We start from the raw sequence: 7,716 nt of genomic DNA on the forward strand, positions 1-7,716 counted from the left end.
GCATTCATATTTATATCTCCAGTTCATCTTTCATTGCATTTCAACTGCATACGGGGTGTCAAAGCGTTTTTAGAAGTGCATGATGTAGCTCTGAGCTACCTGAGGTCACATGGATAAAGTTTGGTGATATTGGTGGGCTTGGTGGTGGAAGATGTGTTCTTGGAAGCTGCTGGAAAACTGAAGGAAAAACGTTATGTTATAGCTATCAGACAGTGAGGGCTGGTTTGGTTTTACTGATGTGACACTGGATATTCAATTAGGACCATCGGAGACTTTATCGTAATCGTGAGTGCAGCCTAATGATGGATTCTGAACAGTTACTTGTGAGCCTGATTTCGGCTGTCGAAGCATGAGACTACATTTCATTACACGTTGACTATAGTTTACGCATCTGAGCATGGGAGTAAGAAGTACTGGTGTATAAACACACTTAGTAATTTGAACGTATTAAGTGAAGATCATCGTCACTCGTGTACTGCTAGTTAAGCTGAAAATCGGACATTTTTACTACATGAAGTCATATTCATTTCATTATGGATGGACATTCAGTAAGAGGAAAACAGTTACTTAAAATACAAAACTGGAGTGTGGCGTACTTTATCACTGTGACTTCCCTGGTCCTATACTCTTTAACTCGCATTATGTGTCTACCCTCAACCATTTGACTGCAGGATCACCAATGTGGTGGAATGACTGATCACTACCATTCCAGGGCATAAAGCACAGACATCTACGAGTCACGGTTTTAAGGAATAGAGCCGTACATTAGTCCAAGGACGTTAAATCGCAATTTATTAATATGTATGTTGTGCATATGGGTGCGTCAGTGAGATGAATGGTGTGGAGCTCTGCGTTCTTTGGTATCTTCCTGTTTACTGCTGTGTACCTCGTAGCTTTGACTTACAACGACAGGTCTTTACTACGCATATTTTTCCATGTGTCTTTCCAATTCCTATCTGAATTTTTCGTTCAGTGATATTTATGGTCTTCCCTCCCATCATTCACACATATTTCCTTTGCTTTTATGATGTATTTTTTCTGGAAGCTTTATTTGCACATAACTGTTTTAGAGAACAGATTCCTTTGGAAATGTGTGGCGCATGTATGGGATGATTAAAATTGGCCAGAAGTGTCTCATTAAGCATATGTGACGTTTTTTCCACATTTTATTCAGAGCTTGTGACATTTGAGACAGCCATAGGGTTTAGTCCTCCACTTTCTGTTTTGGGCTTGAATTTATAAAACTCTGAATATGGCTGACAGGGTGCCCGAGTGTGGCATTAATTATTTGGGGTAGTCCACGTGATATTGGCAGGACTGATTTTTCAGTTTATGTATACATTTACTAGATTAACATTTTGGATCTCATCTAGTTTTCTTATATCATGTTCTTTAATACTGGTTCTAATGACTGTGAGGAGCTTCATATAGTTCGCAACTTTTGTGTATTGTATGCTGTGTCTGAAATCAGTCCCTAGGTATTTCAGATTCGTGATAACTGATAATTGTCCTTGTTATGGATTTATCCCCTGTCCGACGTTCATGATGCCAGATTTCCTTGAGATGTGAAACTTCCTGGCAGATTAAAACTGTGTGCCCGACCGAGACTCGAACTCGGGACCTTTGCCTTTCACGGGCAAGTGCTCTACCAACTGAGCTACCGAAGCACGACTCACGTCCGGTACTCACAGCTTTACTTCTGGCAGTATCCGTCTCCTATCTTCCAAATTTTACAGAAGCTCTTCTGCGAAACTCGCAGAACTAGCACTCCTGAAAGAAAGGATACTGCGGAGACATGGCTTAGCCACAGCCTGGGGGATGTTTCCAGAATGAGATTTTCACTCTGCAGCGGAGTGTGCGCTGATATGAAACTTCCTGGCAGATTAAAACTGTGTGCCTGACCAAGACTCCTTTCTTTCAGGGGTGCTAGTTCTGCAAGTTTCGCAGAAGAGCTTCTGTAAAGTTTGGAAGGCAGGAGGCGGATACTGGCAGAAGTAAAGCTGTGAGTACCGGACCTGAGTCGTGCTTCGGTAGCTCAGTTGGTAGAGCACTTGCCCGCGAAAGGCAAAGGTCCCGAATTCGAGTCTCGGTCGGGCACACAGTTTTAATCTGCCAGGAAGTTTCACATCAGCGCACACTCCGCTGCAGAGTGAAAATCTCATTCTGGAAACATCCCCCAGGCTGTGGCTAAGCCATGTCTCCGTAGTATCCTTTCTTTCACGAGTGCTAGTTCTGCAAGTTTCGCAGAAGAGCTTCTGTAAAGTTTGGAAGGTAGGAGACGGATACTGGCAGAAGTAAAGCTGTGAGTACCGGACGTGAGTCGTGCTTCGGTAGCTCAGTTGGTAGAGCACTTGCCCGCGAAAGGCAAAGGTCCCGAGTTCGAGTCTCGGTCGGGCACACAGTTTTAATCTGCCAGGAAGTTTCATATCAGCGCACACACCGCTGCAGAGTGAAAATCTCATTCTGGAAACTTCCTTGAGATGTGTTTGGCTCCCGACAGACTTTCGTAGTACTTTATAATTTACATCGCCCTCCCAGGTCACTTACATTTGTCACCAAAAAAAGAAGAAAAGAAAAAAACCAACGTCGTCTGCACACCCTTTTCACCCAATCGTCTGGCCGTTTATAACTAGCTGTCGCTGTTGTTATGCGAGGATTGCTAACAAAGTTTCAATAGTCACATTTTTAATCCTGTGGGCTAAAGTACGAGCAAAAATCTTCTAATCAATCTTGAGAAGAGTGACTGATCGTAGACGGTGGATTGTTTTACCACCTTGATGTTTAGGAATTAAAACAACTGTTCCCTCTAAAAATTTCTCTGGGGTTTGAAAGTTAAAAGTCGTTCCTGACACATATTTAAAACATAAATTTTATTAGCTGCAAGATCGTTTGATAAAATTCTACAGGAATACCACTGAGTTAGGGGGTCTTGTTTGTAGAGCTCTCAAGTGTGGCACTTTCTTGCTCGTCTTCAGTGACTGCCGTTGTCAGCGTTTCGACTTCCTCAGCGTTGAGTCTACGATGTAGGTTGTTTATCAGCTCCTCTCGGTTCCTGCCGTCTGTGACCTTCTCAGACATTAACTCTACATAATAGTTGAAAATCGCTTGTTTCATTTTCCTTTGTCTGGAGACAGTGTTTCCATCAATTCATTTCCGTTATTATTTTTCTTATTGCTCTTGGGTTTTCAAGTTGCTAAGCTGCTACATGTCGGTTCCTTCTTCATGTACTGTGTGAGGTACTCTAACTCGAATTTTACGACCATCCAGTTGTTTGCGTTCCAAAGTAAAAGTTCTGATTTTCTTAACCTTCTCGCAGTTGGCTATAACTGATGCGTCTAACTGATAAAAATCCCATAGACACTGAATTTCCGTTTTCTTTTCATTCCAGTAGATTTTTTCATGGGAGTGCTTGATCAATGGTCTCCTCTTCTTCGGATAAACATATTTTAACCACCAGCTGACAGCTGATACGTAAGAAGCGTGATTCCTTTCACATCCTTGCCATGTATGAGACATTTTTACGACAGGCGGCATCGTTTGGATGGGCAACAATCAGTTTCTAACCAAGGTTTCCCAGCACGACTCAGAACCCGTACTCACAGCTTTACTTCAGCCAGTACCTTATCTCCTACCTTCCACACTTTACGGAAGTTCTCCAGCGAAACTAGCGTGACAAGGGCTCCCGGAGAAAAGGATATTGCGGAGACAAAGCTTAAGCACAATGTGAAGGATGTTTCCAGAATTGATTATTCACTCTGCAGCGCATTGTGCGTTGTTATGAAACTTCTTGGCAGCTTAAAACTGCGTTCCGGACCGGATTCGAACTCGGAGCCTTTGCCTTTCGCGGTCAAGTGTGCCTACCCATACACACTCTAGAAAGTAACACCTAAAAAGCCCACCAGCTTCGCCGTATCCCAGATGCTCGTTCCCAGGTACCAGGCCAAAACAAGATGCCCTTTGTCGAAGACACTTAACTGAGGTGACAAATGTCATGGTGTGGCGATGTGCACATGTACAGATGGAGGTAATATCGCGCTGTCATTTGTACTCAGAAGAACCATGTGAAAAGGTATGCGAAGTGACTTTGGCCGCACGACGGGAATTAACGGACTTTGAACGCGGAATGGTGGTTAGGCTGAGGTGCATGGGACATTCCATTTCGGAAATCATAGGGAATTCAGTAATCCGATATCCACAGTGTCAGGAGAGTGCCGAGAATGCCAGATTTCAGGTATGACCTCTCACCACGGACAACATAGTGGCTGACGGCTTTATCTTAAAACCAGCGGCATTTGCGTAGAGCTGTCAGTATAACAGACAAGCAACATTGCGTGAACTAACAGCCGAAACCAATGTGGTACTTACTACGAAAGTATTCGTTAAGACAGTGCGGTGAAATTTGGCGTTAATGGGCTTTTGGCAGCAGACGAAAGACGCCAGTGCCTTCGGTAATAGGACATCGCCTGCAGCGCCTCTCCTGGGCTCGTGACCATATCCGTTGGACCCTAAACGACTGGAAAACCGTGACCTGGTGAGACGAGTAACCATTTCAGTTGGTAAGAGGTGATGGTATGGTTAGAGTGTGACGCAAACACCACGAAGCCACGAACCCAGGTTATCTACAAGGTACTATGCAAGCTATAGATGGTAACAAAATGGTGTGGGCTGTATATACAAAGAATGGATTGGATCCTATGGTCCAACCGAACCGATCATTGGCTGAAAAAGTGGTTGTTTTCGGCTACTTGGAGACCACCTGCAACTATTCAGGGACTTTATGTTCCCAAACAACGATTGAATTTTTATGGATGGCAATGCTCCACGCCACCGAGCCAGTTGGTCTGAAGAACATTCGGGATAATTCGAGCGAATGATCTGGCCACCCAGATCGACCGAAGTGAATCTCATCGAGCATTTATAGGACATCATCGAGAAGTCAATTCGTGCAAGCGGTTCTAGGCGCTCAGTCCGGAACCGCGCGACTGCTACGGTCGCAGGTTCGAATCCTGCCTCGGGCATGGATGTGTGTGATGTCCTTAGGTTAGTTAGGTTTAAGTAGTTCTAAGTTCTAGGGGACTGATGACCACAGCTGTTAAGTCCCATAGTGATCAGAGCCATTTGAACCATCAATTCGTGCACGACGTACTGCACCAGCAACACTTTCGCAATTACGGGCGGCTGTAGAGGCTGCGAGGCTGAAGATTTCTACAGGGGACACCCAACGACTTGTTGGGTCCACGCCACTTCGAGTTGCTGCACTAGGCCGGGGAAAATATGGTTCGACACGAAATTAGGACGTATCCCATGACTTTTGTCACCTCAGTGTACGTAGGTGAATTGTCCCATTTGTGGTCCATATCGTCGCTAAAAGGATTCCCCTTTCGTATCGGCTCCGCTCATAAACTTTCTCCTCCGTAACCACCATCACCAGACTTGAACCCTCTCATGTGGAAGTTAAAATGTTTCTTTCTTCCAGAAAGTTTCATTCTCCTACGAGCACCCGTTTTCTCACCGGGTCCCTCTCAAGTAGCGAAAGTTTAATTATAACTATCCCGTAAATTGTGCATGCCTTACTTGTTAAAAATTATCAAGATAAATAGGGAAAGATAGATGGTGCACCACCAAGTCATCTTGAAACGATTGTACTGAAAGGAGAAGTAATGTGGACGGAGGTTCAGGCCTCTAATTGCCTGGCACATACACTCATTGTAGGATGTGGTCAGGGGACGATACCGCTCAAAACACACTTGTTCTTTAGCACTCGCGACGGAGGACGCGGTACAGGTGTTCACGAGCACGTGATGCTAAGACATAGGAGGACAGCTTTGAGTCTGATATTTCACATTAACGGTAAGATGTTATGCACCTATTATCTTACTCCATTGGCGTCGGTTTTCCCCTGTAAGGAACAGTTCGTGGCGTAGACGTTTTAGGATAAATTTGGATTAAGAAAGGAATAGTGCATCAGCAAAGTTAACAGAGGAAATGTAGATAGTTTGTAACAACTTTAATAAAAAATACTGTTTTCTTTACTTCGCTTTGTTTATTCCTAGTGAGAACTCGGTGATGATCTAGTCCCCACTGATGTCCTTTCACCAACTGTATGTGCAGCTGCGGATGCGTCCGCTGTGTGATAAGACGTAGAGGTGACGGTGTACGCTACCTGATCAATAATATCCTGATACCCGCATGTAAAGCGGAATTGACCACCAGATGGCAGGAGAGGTGAATGCGCCAGTATTAAAGCAGGCGGTGAGTATTGTGTTGCCAGTAGAGAATGGGTGTCAAGACAGAACAGTGTCTTCGAAAGTCGACCAGTCTTTGGATGTCCTCTATGGATGTCACCTAAATAACAGATCCGTCAGGGACGTTTCACCCTTCTACAGGTTCACAGGTCGCTTGATGGTGGCGTGATAGTGAAGGAGAAACGTGAAGGAACAACCATACATAGACCAATACCAGGCAGATTTGATGTAATGACGGACAGGGACCATCGAACACTGCGCAAGATTGTTACAACAAATCTTATGAAATGGTTGGAAGGAATCACTGTGGAGTTCCAAAGTGCTGTCAAGAGTCCAGTTAGCGCAATTTCTGTGGTTATCAAGGCGAAACGAACGGGTTACAATGATCGAGCAGCTCCTCATGAGCCACACGTTTCTGTACTCAGTGTTAAGTGACACTCGGGGTTGTGTAAAGAGGGACTTCACATGACAGTGAATGACTGGAAATGATTTCTGTACCTTGTGGCCATCCGATGGAAGGATCTGGGTAGGGGAATCAGTGTAAGAAGTCACCTACCTTTACGTATAGCACCAGCAGTGAAACACAGAGAGAGTGGTGTTTTTCGTGCTTAGAATGTGGTCCCTTAATCGCACTTAAGAAAACGGTAAATGTCCAAGGACACGACCACATATGACAGCACTGAGTACACCGCGAGGCAGCGGTGCATTAGCATCGTGTAATATGTCGGTATCTCTGAGACAACGCTTTGTGGATGACAGAGCTTTCAAAGACTTAAGATAAAATAAGACGATGGGATAGATCAATCAGAATTTCTAAAATCTGAGGGGGTGGGGGGGGAGGAGTGAAAGTAGCAAGAAAACGAATATACACGCTAGTGTGTAGAACGTATGGCTCTGGCGACATACCATCGGACTTTCCGAAACACAGCATCCACACAATTCCGAAGATTGCAAGAGCCGACAAATGCGAGGATTATCGCACAAATCAGCTTAACAACTTATGCATACAAGTTGCTGACAAGAATAATATACAAAAGAACTGAAAAGAAAGCTGAAGATGTATTAGATGACGATCGATTTGGCTTTAGGAAAGGTACGGGCACCAGAGAGGCATATCTCACGTTGCTGTTGATAATGGGAGCAAAACTAAAGAAAAATCAAGACAGATTCATAGGATGTGTCGACCAGGAAAAAGCTTCGACAATGTAAAATGGTGCAACATATTCGAAATGCTGAGAAAAATAGGGGTAAGCTATAGTGAAGACGGGTAATACACAGTATACACTAGAGACAAGATGGAACAAAACGAGTGGAACACAAACAAAGAAGTGCTCTGATTAGGAAGGTTATGAGACAGGAGTGTAGTCCTTCGCCCCCAGTGTTGAATTTATACATCGATGTAGCAACGACGGAAGTAAACAAAAGGTTCAAGAGTGGATTTAAAATTCGAGGTGAAAGGACGTAAATGATA

The 7,716-nt window shown here is 44.2% G+C and overlaps 1 non-coding gene across 1 annotated transcript; it reads right to left on the bottom strand.

Annotated features, from left to right (window-relative positions):
* Nucleotides 1-1,593: 1,593 nt before the first annotated feature.
* On the bottom strand, nucleotides 1,594-1,668 carry Trnas-uga (transfer RNA serine (anticodon UGA)). Its single transcript has one exon. It is a non-coding gene; the product is annotated as a tRNA-Ser (tRNA).
* Nucleotides 1,669-7,716: the final 6,048 nt, after the last annotated feature.

The sequence above is a fragment of the Schistocerca gregaria genome, chromosome 2 (assembly GCF_023897955.1).
Source record: "Schistocerca gregaria isolate iqSchGreg1 chromosome 2, iqSchGreg1.2, whole genome shotgun sequence".
In the NCBI taxonomy this organism is placed as follows: domain Eukaryota; kingdom Metazoa; phylum Arthropoda; class Insecta; order Orthoptera; family Acrididae; genus Schistocerca; species Schistocerca gregaria.